Source organism: Rattus rattus, chromosome 5, assembly GCF_011064425.1.
Source record: "Rattus rattus isolate New Zealand chromosome 5, Rrattus_CSIRO_v1, whole genome shotgun sequence".
In the NCBI taxonomy this organism is placed as follows: domain Eukaryota; kingdom Metazoa; phylum Chordata; class Mammalia; order Rodentia; family Muridae; genus Rattus; species Rattus rattus.
Genome location: NC_046158.1, coordinates 80,840,795 through 80,856,381, shown reverse-complemented (window position 1 = coordinate 80,856,381; position 15,587 = coordinate 80,840,795).

Sequence of the window (15,587 nt, the reverse complement as noted above, 5' to 3'; positions counted from 1 at the left end):
AGAGTAAGACCCTCCGTTTCATAAGAGTAGACCTAGGAAGGAGAGCAGGTGGGAAATAGTCTTCATCTAGTCCCTCAGTTGAACCAAATTGTCCCTCATTATCAGTAGTGTTAGAACTGCTTCTCTGTTGGCAGCTCTGGCAAGATAACGATATTCAAATGGATGATAATGAATGGTAATTTAATTCACCAGTCGCAGAAAGTTTCTCCTTAGTGTCAGTTGACATAAATCACCAGAAGAAAGACTCCATGGTACAAGTTGTATTGAGTATGACATGATGAACTATAGCCCTAACAAAAGAGCCATCAAAAATAATTAGTGCCCCAGTATATCTCTTGTTAAGAAAATACTTAATTCAGTTTTTCAGTTTTAACAAGCCATTTTAAAATGGACTCCTTAAACTTTTGTCAGATTAACTTAAAATTATTACCAAGCACCATTTTCAAAATAGCTTTTATACTTGCACTATTTTCAAGGTCAGTTTGGCTAAAATGTTTTTAATATTGTGTGAGTGTATGTGTGTGCTTGGTTGTGTGGGGGTGAACACATGTTCCCAGGTGTGTAAGGCAGAAAACAACCTTGGATTGTGGATTCATGCTTTCCACTATGTTTGACGCATGATCTCTTGTTCACTGCTGTGTATACCAGGCTAGCTCCGGATACTTCCCTTGTCTCTGTCTCCCATCTCCCTGTGAGAACAGGTTATGGTGTCTGTCTTTACATGGGTCCTGGGGATCCACACTCAGGCTGTTAGGTTTGCATGACAAGGGTTTTTACCCACTGAACCCTCTCCTTAGCGCCCTGAAGACTTGAACATGAGACAGCCATAAATAATTTTTCCCTTGCCCGCTGTCTTCTGTGGGTTGGTATCATTAGCAATAGTGCCTCCATTTCCTGTAGATATGGAGGAAGTTGATCTCCATCCAGCTTGGACAGAGGCACTGTTTCATCTGAGGCCATTTCACTTCATGGGCAACACAAACCTAGTTGCCTCTCATGGTTTCTTTAAAATTAGGTAGTAATCAGTGTAGATGCTTTCCCCATTTGATCAAAAAATAATTTCTCTAGTATCTCTAGCAATTAGATTCATGTAAGCAAGTTGTCATTTGTGGAAATAATTTTTCACATTACAGTATGAGATCAAAGAATGACCTTGATTTGAAGGAGCGTGGGTACATGGTCTGAGCTATGTGTGCACCAGCAAGCCCTTCCTCCACCACACAGTTGTTTATAAATATACTGAGAGGATTAAAAAAGGGAGAGAGAGAGAGAGGTTGCTACCTTGCCACTTTTTTCCCTACTTAGACAAGGAAAACAACCTAACCATGAATTGTGAGGGGAAGCAGCATTCATCTTAGTTAATGTTTAGCCATTAATCATGAAAATATTAATGAACATTTATCTCTGCTGGTCAAAACCAGGCTGTTCTCCTTCACTACAGTTCCTACTAAGGTAGCTAAAAAAATAATAATAATTTGTCCATTATTTTGTGTTGCATTAAAATCGACTGAATGCTGCTGGCCAGACTTGAGTGAAACATTGCCATGTAATTTATAAATACTAAGAGTGTTCACATACTATCAAGTGGAACTGTTTTTTTGTTTTGTTTTCACTTTTTTTGCATTTTGAACCTACCTTAACTATTGTTTAAGCAAAACACAAGTTCTGGAAAATAAGCCTTGTTTCTCTACTTTCTCTGAAAGGTAGGTGGTGCTATGAGTTCACGTATTGTCATACGAATAGGAGAGAAATTGTATGGCTTTCGGTCTCAGATTTCAAAGGAATTCTGTTCTCATGACGGGTTGCATCATGATGGGTTGGGCTCCCTTTGCAAAGTGAAGAAATGAGTGAACTGTTTGATGCAGATCAAAAATTACACTTTAAACAAGGGCCGTGAATGGGAAACACGGTATTTTTAGAGTAGTAACGATACAGAGCGACTTTAAAATTAATCTGGCCTTGATGCCAAATGGGTTACGACAGGACACCAGGCAGCAGGAAACAGCTGCAAGGTTTGTACTAACTGAAGCGTGACTGAATCTGGATCAGCACCACCTCCTGGCTTTTAATGACGGAGGACAAGGAAGTGTGTCCACCATGTCGGGCTGCCGCGTGTATTGTGAATATCAAAGGCATGCACTTTTGTGACAGCGCCGTAAGATGGGTGGGATTCTTCCCGAGCAGTTTCTGGAGGCTCACCATTGCCAGGCGAAAAGGAGTGAGGTGCTTATACAGTAGCGTATGGTTTCGGGACACACTCAAACTTGTAAAGGAGAAGAGCATTTCTCTAATAAAGCCACTTGGAATAGTTCTGCATGGGCATTTGCTTTTCTGGTACCTGCACTGGTTTTGGAAGGAGAAAATTGGAACAAAGTGGTTTATCTTCTAAGTTATAGGAGCCTTTTTAGTTAAAAATATTTTAGATACACGTTTGGTGCCCACAGAGGCCAGCAAAGGCCATCGGGTCACCCGGAACTGGAGTTGTGGGCACTTGTGAGCTGCCATGTGAGTGTTGAGAACTGAACTTGGGACCTTGCAAGAGCAGCTAACCACTGAGCCATTTCTTAAGCACTCTGAGTTGAAATTTTCTAAAGTCCTGTGCAGATGAACCTTGGGAAGTTACGGTTAGTTTGTTTCTTTGATCATATAGTTTATTTTCACATTTTTAAAAAGTCACTTCCCTGGTTTTCCAAGAAGTCCGAGAAAGTGAGTGTTGTCAATGCTCCTTGATTTAAACTACACCACAGAGGACATAAATATAAGGGAAATACAGGTTTCTGTTAAAAGTTGAGAAAACATTAGGACAATCTGCCAAGATTTTCAAGTCTAAATGTTTTTAAATTTTTTCTTTATGAAATTCATATTTATTCCTTTAAAAAGATTTGGCTGTTGTGTCCAAATGACATAATTAGCAGAGTCTCTTTCTAAAGCATAAACTCTGTGAACACAAGGTTAAGTTTTTATTTGAATATTATACTTAAACTTTTTATGGAGTCTCACTATATGTAGCCCTGGCCATCCAGGAACTTGCTCTGTAGACCAAGCAGGCCTCAAACTCAGATCTGCCTGCCTCTGCCTCCCAAGTGCTGAGATTAAAGTGTGCACCGTCACCACCTGGCCTCCATTTAAACTTTCTGTCCCTGGCTTCTCAGTCCACTTGGCAGAGAATGCTACTTACCAGGAAGCTACAGGATGGAGCTTGGTAGCTAATCACCCTTTCCCAGTGCCATAGCCTCTGCTCTGTGGAAGCATCCTCTAAGAATGCATTTAAGTTTGCATGCTTGTTCATTGGGAGTATTTTACATCTAGGGTCAGCCTAGCTTAAAAATCACTACATTTTTGGCAGTAAGATTTTCCTGTGTCTTAATTCTTATCTGTGAGGATGGGAAAGCTCATCTGTGTGGCAACTGCTTATCTTGCATCATCCCTTCAGTGCATGCTGCTCTATAGCAGCCCTCCTTCAGAGTCTTAGACAACACTTACAGACTCAGAGATTATATGAATTGATCAAAGCTCCAAGAGCTGCATCTGGGATTGAGCCTATGTCCATGAGGTATAAAGCTTAAATGTTCCATTCTCAGTTCCCATTGGCTGAGCTGGTTCTACTGAAGTTCTTCAGCGATGTCACTTCATGTACTTCCCATATTAACCTCTCTTAGCTCGTATTTTCTTTGTAGTTCTTTCTGCATCCTGGTTAGGTTGCACAAGAGGCACTGAGGGATTTTTTGTTTTGTTTCCCTTAAAAATACATCTGGGAAGTGTTAAAATTAAGTATCATGACTTATATTTAACTCCCAATGAAAGCCTTAGAAAAACTGAAGCTTAAAACATTTAAGGTAGTGGCTCTCAACCTTCCTAATGCTGCAGTTCCTTAGGTTGTGGTGACCTCCCAACCATGAAGTTACTTTGTTGTTATTTAATAACTGTAATCTTACTACTGTCATGAATCATAATGTAAAGATCTGATATGTGAAACATCTGAAATGTGATCCCCAAAGGGTTTGTGACCCACAGTTTGAGAACCATTGGTTTAAGTCTTGGTGCCTCTAGGGATAAAATTTGATGGAGATGAGCTGATGGGTCTTGCGTGTGGTCCCAGCTACAGTGGATCCAGATGCAGGAAGGTCATCGGAGTGCTCTTCTTAGAGACCAATCTAGGCAACAAGATGGGAGTGACAACAAAAGAACTCATCCAGCCATAATGGCATGAAGCACTTGGAAGAGGTGGCAAGAGGATCATGTCTTGAAGGCCAATCTGGGCCCCATAGCATGTACCATCCTGTTTTGTCTTCAAAAGGAAAAGCAATTAAAACATAAATTTAATAAAGAACACTTTAGTTTTGAATCTGGTTCATGTTCAGAACTCAAAAATCATTACCTTAGTTTCAATCCCAGTTGCTCCCATTCTTCTACATGAATAACTACATCAGCCTTCAATCCTAGTCAAGGGTTAGTAGTGGATGAGAGAGTTCATTGGCTTACCCAGACCAGATATATGGACAGCCACCAAATAAGTAAGCAATCCTCTAGGACACAAGTGAGGGCAGGCCTGGAGCACGTGGTGTGTATATTGGGTAGAGCATTAATGAGTGATCACCAGGCATTGCCTGGTTGCCTTTCAGGGCTTTGAAGAACCAGCATCACTTTCTCTACTAATGAGTCATGCAGCAGTTGGATCCTGCAGTCATCCTTCTGCTGTCTTCTATTGAAGTTTAGCTCATGTTTATTGTAAAGGAGAAACGACAGATAATACACTTGAGAATTATAAAGCAGACAGAACTTCAGGGTAAATTTAAGGCTGAGTGACTGTTGTTGATTCAGAGAAATGAAATGTCATTAATTTGGAATAAGGCATAATGGTAAAATGATTGTGGATCTATCACATAAATGTGATGGTTTTGTCAACTTGAGACAATCTAGAATTATCTGGGAAGGAAGTCTCCATGAGGAGTCATCCAGACTTGGTAGCCCCATCGGTATGCCTTTGAGGGATTTTTGTAGTTGGTTCACTGAGGTTGGAAGACCCTACTCTAAACCCAACCTTTCATCTGCTAAGCCCTAAACTGAATGAAAAAAGAGCAAACTGACCACTAGCATTCATTAGTTCCTCTTACTGTGCTCTTGACTGTGGACATCACCCTTGTGGTTTGAATAAGAATGGCCCCATAGCTCATGTATTTGAATGCTTTGTCACCAGGGAGTGGAACTCTCTAATAGAATTAGTATTAGGAAATGTGGTCTTGTTGGAACAAGTGGAACTAGGGATGGGCCTTAAGGTTTCAGAAAGTCCATGCCAGGCTCAGCGTCACATTCTGTCGCCTATAGATCAGGATGTAGCACTCGGCTATTACTCCATGACTGCCTGTTGCATGCCACCTACTCCCACCATTGATGATAATGGACTAAACCTCTAAAACTAAGCAAGCCCCCATCGAATGCTTTCTCTCATAAGAGTTGCCTTGGTCATGGTGTCTCTTTAGCAATAGAGCACTGACTAAGACATCATCTGACCAGCCTTTCCCAGCCCCTTCTGGTGTGTCATCCCTGCTGTGCTGGATATAACCTGAGATCGTGGGCCAAGTAACACTTTCCTTCCTTAAATCATTTTGGTCAGAGTATTTTATTATAGCAACGGGAAAAGACTAAAGCAGCTTACTATTGGGGACATAACAAATAAATGTCATTTGTTTCAATATGGTAAATGATCTGATATTTGTCAAATGATGAGTAAAATGTGAATGTTAAAAGACATTCTTCGTTCACATCTGTGAACATCTATGTGCCTTGCTAAAACCCTTAACTGCAGTCAGCTTAAACACTAGGCAGTATTTATGGAGACAGTCTGGCAGGTTCTGTAAACAGAGCGCTGTGCAGCTGAGAAGATTTTATAGGGAAGGACAGTGACATTTGAGACAGGTTATTTAATTACTGGTTACAATAAGCCTCAGCCCTCCCCTACTTTTCTTGTCTCTCTAATTTTAGTAACCAAATATACCAGTTTGTTTTCTAAGACTTTGTTAGTATCTGTTCAATAACTTAAATTCCAGGGGGGCTGAGTTTTATGCCATACCAATTACAATGAAAATGTCCTTGGCCAGGTCAGAAGCCTAAAGAAAGGTACATTCATCTAGGAATAAGCATTCCTCCTTCTCGGTTTAATTGAAATGTGTTTTTACTTTCTCCATGCCCCTGTCTCATCTCTAATCCCTAAATTGCTTATACATATACATATATATGCAATTGTTTATATATATACACACATAAATATATATGCAATTATTGTTATATATAGTATAGATAGATAGATAGATAGATAGATAGATAGATATAGATAGATAGATAGATAGATAGATAGATAGATAGATAGATAGGTAGATAGATAGATAGATAGATAGATAGATAGATAGATAGATAGATAGATAGATAGATGGATAGATAGATAGATATGGGTTGGGGGTTTTGCTTTTTGAGGTTGACTCACTAAGTAACCCAGCCTTTCTTGCTCCTCCCAGGTTCTAGGGTTACAGTAACACCCCAGCCTACATTTGTTTTCAAGCAGTCATAATTACTGGGTTTTCATCTCTGAGCAATCTGTCTAGGCAAGTAAAAATTAAGTTTATTTTAACATTTATTTATTCATTCAGGAGATGGGACACATGCAAGCCTTGACACTTGTCTGGAGGTCAGAGGACAACTTTGAGGAGTCAGTCCTCTCCTCCCATCATGTGGGTCCTGGGGATGAAACTCAGTCTTTAGGATTAGTGGCCCCGGCTTTCAAGTTTGAGTTTTAGCCTTTGCTATCCTCATTGATAAATGTTATGTTCTTTAATGCTAAAGGTCACGTTGGGGTTGTGTCAGAATGAGCTTTTACCATGTGGAGGTCAAGTTGAGGCGGTTTGCTCTGGTTATCAGTTACATCTGCACTTCATCATGAAACTAGTATGTTATTCATGGGTGTTCCGTGTGACACCGGACCATCAGTAACATAGTAAGAATGCATTTTGTCTTATTAAATAATAATCTAAATATCACGATGCATTCCAGGCTTTTGTGGTTTGCTACAACTCAGAAGATTGAGAACAGATTTTAAGTTGTACGGATGAGCCTGTTTCTGAAGCAGGCTGCCATCCTTTTAGGCATTGTATGTTTAGCACCCCACCTCCTTTTCCAGAGATAGAGTAAGTCATTGCTACCCTGGGCTGTTGATGCCTGAGCCTATGAACCGGGAAAAGCAGAAACTCAGCATTTAGGATAAAGGCGTCTCAGATGTAGAAAACCTATGGTGCTCATTTTTAACGTACCATTTGTGGGAATTATAGGAGTTTTTGTCTTCCAAGCCTGTAGTTATAGATAGATAGATAGATAGATAGATAGATAGATAGATAGATAGATAGATAGATAGATAGAGAGGTAGAGAGATAGAGAGATAGAGAGATAGAGATAGATATATTTAAGTTTCTATGTGCTTAGTTCTCCTTAAGTGGAATCAGATCTCTTCACTCTGCCCTGTGCTTTTTTTTTTTTTTTAAAGATTTATTTATTATGTTTGCAGTATTCTGCCTGCATGTATGCTTGCAGCCCAGAAGAGGGCACCAGATCTCATTATAGATGGTTGTGAGCCACCATGTGGTTGCTGAGAATTGAAATCAGGACCTCTGGAAGAGCAGCCAGTGCTCTTAACCTCTGGGGCATTTCTCCAGCCCCATGTGCTAGTTTTAAAACACAGCAGTTTAGTTCTAACTTACTGAGCTCATAGCACTGCTGCAGACACTGTGTATACACTGTCGACTCAGAAGTCCTCACCACAGCCTGTAACATAGGTATTACCAGCATGCCACAGAAGGGAGGTAATTTGTTCAGGGTGACACAGATTAGAACAGCAGGGCTCCAGCTCATAGCCTGGCCCTAGAGCCTCATAACAGGTTCCCCTTTAAAGCATAGAACTGTTAGAAAATGTGGGAGTTTACACTAGTATGGGAACAAGATTTTTATAAGTTGGGGTCTTGGAAGGTAGAAACAGTGTGTTGATTTTTCCCAGTAGCATCTCCTATGGAAATCTCTGGATTTTATAGTCACTAATGGTGTGTTTCTTCTTTAACACTCTGTTAATTGAAAGGGAGATCATTAGTATAGGTTATAAACTGTCAAGTGGGCAGGATAGCCCAGTGGGTAAGAGCACTTTCTTTTCCTGCAGAATATACAAGTTTGGTTCCCAGCACTTCCATGACGGCTTCAACCATCTGTAAGCCCAGTTCCAGGGGATCTGATTTCCTCCTCTAGCGTTTAAAGTACACATGTATAGCATATAATACAGACATACAAATATGTATGCTCACATGAGGCAAAACACTCGTGCTTAGTTTTTATAATAATGTTTTTAATAAGTTTAGGGTCAAACGGGAATGCGTTGTCTCTATTTAGGAGATAAATTGCTGGGCAATGGCCAAAGTTTTTCTTTTTGTTTTTGTTTTAAGTTTTGCTCAGGGATATCATGGTGCAGAAAAAGAACTTTAACATTTAAAAACTAAGACAGGCATTGTGTAGACACCTCAGCACATGGGAGTTTACATTGTTTTGCACACATACAAGATATAAGCACAAGGCTCACTCCCTGCAGATTCCAGGCTACTTAGGTTGTTCTGACTACCCCACCCTAGGACTCCTCAGTTTGTCAGATGTCCTTCAAGCATACTTTTCCTAAAGATGGGGGACTTCTGTTAGAGCAATTCCGCCCAGAATTTAAACACACACACACACACACACACACACACACACACACACACACACACACACAGCATACATGTTAAAACACTATTTGCTAATGTGGATTTTAGAACTTTGGAGACTGGTTTCTCTTTACTAGTGGTTTGATATGTGGATATTTAAAGTGGTAACATGAATTTATATCTTCCTAGGAAGCCAGAAAGATCTTTGTGTAATATTATTTGAAAAACTTGACAGCAGACTGACTCCTTTTTATCTCTAGCAGTTGTGGGTTTTTTTTTTTTTTCAAATAAATGAAAATGTTTGCTTTTACCTTCTTTAGCCAGAGAATGACTTTTTAATCTGAGGTTTCTACTTTAATGCTCAGATATTAGCAAGCTATTCCGCAGACGTGGGGGTGGGTGGGCACTGAGACACGCACATGCACAGGCCAGAGCAGCTTTCATTGCTCTCCACTGTACTTTTTTGAGAGAGGGTTACTCACTGACTCAGGAACAAACGCTAGCTGTTTTAGCTTTTCGTGTTTGGCCAGTGAATTCTAAGGGAGATTGTTGCTTCCTCCCAAGACCCCACTCAGTGCTAGAGTAACAGCCCTGCACACTGTGCCTGGACTTTATTGAGTGCTGTGATCTGAAGGCAGGTCCTCTTGCTTGAACATTAAGCAATTACTCACTGAGATTTCTCTTTAGCTCCTGTCAGAGGAGGAGGAGGAGGAGGAAGAGGAGGAGGAGGAGGAGGAGGAGGAGGAGGAGGAGGAGGAGGAGGAGGAGCCGCCAGATCACAAAGGAGAAAGTTAAGAAGAAAAAGATGAATAAAATGGATAATGCTCATCAAAAACACTGAATGAAAATTTTTCTGTTACCCTGACTATATTACACACTGTTGCGTAGGCACGTGGACACGGACTGAGAGTGATGTGAGCAGTCCGTAACTGATTAGTGGCAGCACTAGCTACTTAAAGGCAAGTGCTAGCTTGCATTCATCCCCCACTGCAGGAAACTCTATAGTTACTATTGGTTATTGGCATTTGCATGAAGTTATCAAACAAGACATTAATTAACAGGATTTTAAAGTTTCTATTCTTCTTTGCCTGATAATTATATTTTATTTTAACCTTAAAAATAATTTCAAATCACAAGCAATAAGGATTTTTAAAATAAATGTGGGGGCTGGAGAGATGGCTCAGTAATTAAGAGTACCCACTGCTCTTTCAGAAGACCTGAGTACACTTGTAGCCACCCACACTGGGCAGCTCGCAGCTACCCATGTCTCCAGCCCCAGTGAAGCTGATGCTCTCTTTCCTGGCATCAAAGGTCACCCACACTCATGTGGACATACTTCCATACATGTACATACAAATTAAAGTATTTCTTAAATATAAACAATGTGTTGAAGATCGCGGAGTACACCTGCACTCCGGTGGAAGGTGGAGAGTTCACTTTTCTGAACCACAAACAAATTGAAGATTTGACTGGGATTCAGACTCCTCTGGATTCTTCCACCCCACAGTCCTCCAACAGCCAGCATCAATTTTCTGGCAGCAAGAACATCCTAGGAATGGAAGGGTTAGTTTGGCTCCTGACTTTAAGGCTGTGGTGGGGAAGTCATAGCAGCAGGGGCATGAAGTATTTGTTCCCATTGCATCTTTGGTCAAGAAGCAATGGTGGATACTCAGCTAGCTTTCTTCTCTGTGTTAGCCCAGGACACCAGCTGTAGATTGGTTCCACTCACAAATGCTGGGTTGTTTTTTTTTCCCTATACGGAGGGTGTGGTCAGATCAAGCCAAAGCCATTCTTGCTTGACAGACAGCCTCAGAAAGAAGGGCTGGATTATCAGATTAAGTTGTCTGCTTTGAGTCTTCAGGAGAACTTTTCCTTTTGATGTCGTTGTTTTGTGTTTTTCTCAATGGAGAGTTGAGGTGAAGGTGAAAGTCTAGAGGACAGAAGCAGCCCAGGCAGCCTAGACTTGTTTCTCTTCTTAGCTTAGCGGACTGGTGCCAAGTGTGTAGCAAGCAGCATTCCAGGGAAGAAAGATGCTGACACTACAATACACGAATAGCAGAGCAAGCAAGTCTCTTTATTGTACATTTTACATAGGTCGACCTCACAGAATGTTTCCCTGATTTTACAGAACTCAGGTTCAGAACTCAGCCCAGCCAGAGTTGCATCTGCTGAGTGACCAGTGACTCTTGGCAGGAACATCTGTCAGTGTTTTCCTTTATATGGAACAAGAAAGACTGATAGACTTCTCCTTCTCCATGGAGAAATTAGAATTAGAAATTCTGAATTAGACAATGAAGACAATTTCTACGAATGCTGGGCTATGTACAGTGGAGTAGCTATGGGTGCCATCTTCAAGTTTAAGCTGCAACTTTCAGTTGCTCCATGGATTTCAAGTGTGAAGGTAATTGATGTTTCAAGTCGTGATGTGCTCCCTCCATTGGCTCACGTCCATATTATAAATGTTTGCCTTCAAAATCCCACCATGGCATCATTGAATGTATAAATGGGGAAATAAATTAGGAATAGCACACAAGTAAAGATCCAATAGTTGTGAAACTGCTCAAGAACAGAGGCAATGTTAAATGATTAAAATGTGAGCTTTGAATGTTTATTTTTGTATAATTCGATGAGCTCTAAATTCCTATCATTCACAGAATGTTTCCCTGACATTGAATGAGGCTGACATTTTTCATAAAAATGTCATTTAACCACCAGCTTCCCTGTGGTGCTAACCTTTACCCACCTATCAGTGGTTTCTAATAGGACTAGGGAAACAATTTCAGGAAGTTTGCTTCTGTGCTGTTCTCTTTAACATAAGGGCTCCTGGGTAAGGCAGAGGAGACACATAGAACTACCTTTCAAAATAAAAGCCGAACTCTGCAGAGAGTCATGTTGGGTGACCACACTTAGTGCTTCCAGCCAGGCCTACTCACCACAGTGCACTTAGAGGATTTGAGAGAGGAGCCCTGTTAATGACAGGCTCTTTCTTCTGGTCTTGTTGTTTGCACACATTGCATCCTTTGGGACATCGTGGGTTAGAGAGTGGAAAGGGATTGACTTGGAAAGGGTTCTGGGTAGCAGGCCCTGGGACTCTGCTGCATGTTCTGTTACGGTTGGCACAGGATGTGTTTGCTGGCATCACTAGAATCCTACAGAAGTAAAAATCAATCAAATTTCAGTTCCTAATGAGAAGTCAGGTGCAGAAACCACCAAGGAAGCAAACAGAATGAGAAGGGCTGCGGCTGCGGGCTGCTTAGCTGGAACCCGAGGCCTTTGGTTGAGGCTGGTTAGTGACTCATGGGGAAAGTTTTTTTTTTTTTATAAGCAGCCCACATTTTTCTGTCATTGTTTAATAATGCTCAAGAGCAAAGCATGACTGACTCTTGTATTAGTGTGGATCTTGTTCAACAAACTAAAAAGAAATGGTGGCCTCCATAATTGCCTAAAATTAACACACAGCCATCTAAAATCAGAAGATACGAAATAAGGATAATGTTTGCTTTTGCTTTTCTCTAGAGAGTATTTTCTTTTTTTTTAAATTTTTTATTAGATATATTTCTTTACTTACATTTCAAATGCTATTCCCTTTCCTGGTTTCCTGTCCATAAGCCCCCGTCCTCTCTCCCTCCTCCATACAGGAATTACCCCCACCCATCCTCCTTACTGCCCCTCAATATTCCCCTATACCGGGGGTCCAACCTTGGCAGGACCAAGGGCTTCCCCTTCCGATGGTGCCCCAACAAGGCTATTCTCTGCTCCCTGGGTCAGTCCATGTATATATAGTCTTTCGGTAGTGGTTTAGTCCCTGAAAGCTCTGGTTGGTTGGCATTGTTGTTCTTATGGGGTTGCAAGCCCCTTCAGCTCTTTTAATCCTTCCTCTAATTCCCCACCAAGGGGGTCCTGTTCTCAGTTCAGTAGTTTGCTGTTAGCATTGACCTCTGTATTGGACGTGCTCTGGCTGTGTCTCTCAGGAGAGATCTATATCTGGTCCCTTTCAGCATGCATTTTTTTACTATGAAAATATTCAGAGAAAGTTTCTTAGAGGCTACCCTTTAGGTAGTTTTTGGTGTTGCTTAAAAATCTTGCATGGGGCACATGCCATTGATCCTAGCATTTTCTAAGCAGAGGCAGGTGGATCTCTATTAGTTTGAGACAAGTCTAGTCTATACAGAAAGTTCAAGGGCAGCCAAGGGTACCTAGTCTTGAATGTTTTCAGAAATGTGTGTGTCACAATAAACCTGTATTCAAAACACAGAATCTTGAGCCTGTGTACAGCAACATACCAGGTAAGCATAGCTCTTTGAGAACTTGGAAGTCAGTGCTCTGTCTCTTAAGGATGTTGGGTGACTCCATGATTTGGCATCAAGTTTCAACCAGTCTGCTCAGGCTCTCCCTGTGCTGGGCTGCTGTCATTGAGATCAGGAAGCAATATAAGATAGTGCTAACAGGGACTCCCAATCGTTCTTTAGTTAACTTGACAGGGGTGTTTTGTCTTTTTCTGTCACAATACCAAGCATTCTAGTTCTCTTTCTGTTGTGATAAACATCATGACCAAAAGCAACTTTCAGAAGGAAAATAATCTTATTTCAGCTCTACAGTTTTATAGTCCATCATGAAGAGAAGTTAGACAGGAACTCAAGGCAGGAGCTGAAGCAGAAGCCATGGAGGAGAACGTCCCACTGGCCTATTTTCCTCATGTCTGGTTCAGCCACTTTCTTATACCATCGAGGACTCCACCTATCTATGGTTGGTACTATCCACCCAGTAGCTGGGTCCTCCCACATCCCACATCAATCATTAACCATAAAATGCCCTATATGTACGTCCTTAGGTTCCCTCTTCCCATATGACTGTAGTTTGTATCAAGTTGAAAATATTAACCAGCACATCACACTATGATAGAACTCTGGTGTTTTTTCCTTTGGCAAACTCCTTTCTGTTTTAAGATAAAATTCAAATTTCCGTGGCCAAAGAGTAAAACACATCGTGGCCTGGCTTCAACTCCCTCTTTAGTTATGTTCCCCTTCTGCACTCACATCAGCTCATCCACTGTTTCACCTGTGCCCCAGCCCCAGGACTTCTACATTTAGGTTCGGGTCAGTTATAACCCCTTTTGGCTTTGGGTTTAGTTTTTTTCTGGTATTTTCTAGTGGGACCAGACATTTCTCTGCCTATATAACCAACTCCATGTTTACCTTTCTTTAGTGCACTTTTGCTATATTTAAGCATAACCTGAATATGTGTGTGTGTGTGTGTGTGTGTGTGTGTGTGTGAGAGAGAGAGAGAGAGAGAGAGAGAGAGATACATGTTCATGTGTGCACATACACATACATATGTAGATGTGGAGGTCAGAGTTTAACATCTGATGTCTTTCTCAGTTGCTTTTCATCATTTTTTAGGCTACTTTTGTAAAATTTTAACATGGTCTCACTGATAGGTTGACTGACCCGTAAACTCTGAGATCCACAGAGCTGTCTCCAGCTCCCACAGCATTAGGAGATGGGCGAGAAAACTGCCCTCTTGTCTGTGAAGGCTGAGTGCTGGGTATCTGACCAGGCGTGACTTGGCTGTGGTCAAAGCTGTGACAAAGGACAAGACAGGAAGTGTTCAAAGGTGACACCACTGTCAAACTCACACAGAGGGAGTGCTGCCCTCTGAGAGAAACCATGCCTTGGGAATGCATCAGGTTCCAGCACAAATAAACCCAGGTAAAGAAGAGATTATTTGAGAAGAGAATCTGGAATTTTTAAGCTCAGATGTTAAGAGGGATGATTTGTAACATTTGGATTACAAAATAAAGTAAAAAAATAAAAAATAAAAAATCAGTGGCGTAAGAACAAAGAATGAACGGCTTGTTGTGCAGTGATTTTTTTTTTTTTTTTTTGTACAAGAAGCACGGTGCTCCTGTCAGTATAATGGTATTTACATTGATAGGATCAAAGAAAATGTTACTATCTGGAATTCCTTCTGAATTAGCAATAGTACATGCCAATGGCCACCAGCAGACTGAGCTGGATCAAGCAATACTGCCTTTCTGGTTTCCCCCAAAGGCGGTGTTGACTTATAGGTGTGCTAGGTTGCGGTAAGGGCAACCACAACTAGAGTTATACGGTGTTGTGCCTCGCAGCTCCACCCCGATACCAAAGGATTAATGATGGAAATGCCTGGGGGCACAAAGCTAAATGATACTGAATGCTGTTATTTTTATAAAACTCCTCAATGGTAATGTGAGAGTGGCCAAGAAGTCCTATTCAGGATGTGGTCCCCAGCACAATAGACTCAGAGTCAGACACCATTGTAAGTTCCCGTCACTGCTGTTTCCAAATGCCTGGCAAGTTATTTTCCAAGTAGAGTTATGTTTTGTCTACAGATTTTTTTTTTAAGATTTATTTGTTTGATTTATGTGTATGAGTGTTCTATTGGCTTGTACACCTCCATGCCAGAAGAGGGCATCAGAACTGATTATACATAGTTCTGAGCCGCTATGTGGTTGCTGGAAATTGACCTCAGGACTGGTGCTCCTCACAGCGGGAGACATCTCTCTAGCACCCTGGTTTGCAGATTCTTAATGGACCTGGTTTTACAATGAGCAGGGATGGTGTTCTTCCTCCGCCAAGATCCTGCTCTGCTAAGATTTGGGCTCAGTTGAAAGGTCTTTGCTTCTAGAAGACTTGGGTTGGAGATCAGAATGGTGGCTGTTTTGAGAAGCCCCTGGAGACCAGTCTTTTCTCCAAGTCTGTACTGGGTCATCTGCTCCTCTTGCCTAGTATATTCCCACCTCAGATCCCCTCAATACACAAACAGGTCTGGAGGTGACAAACATCCCAAGCTGATCATGTGATCTTTGAACCCAAGCCTTTG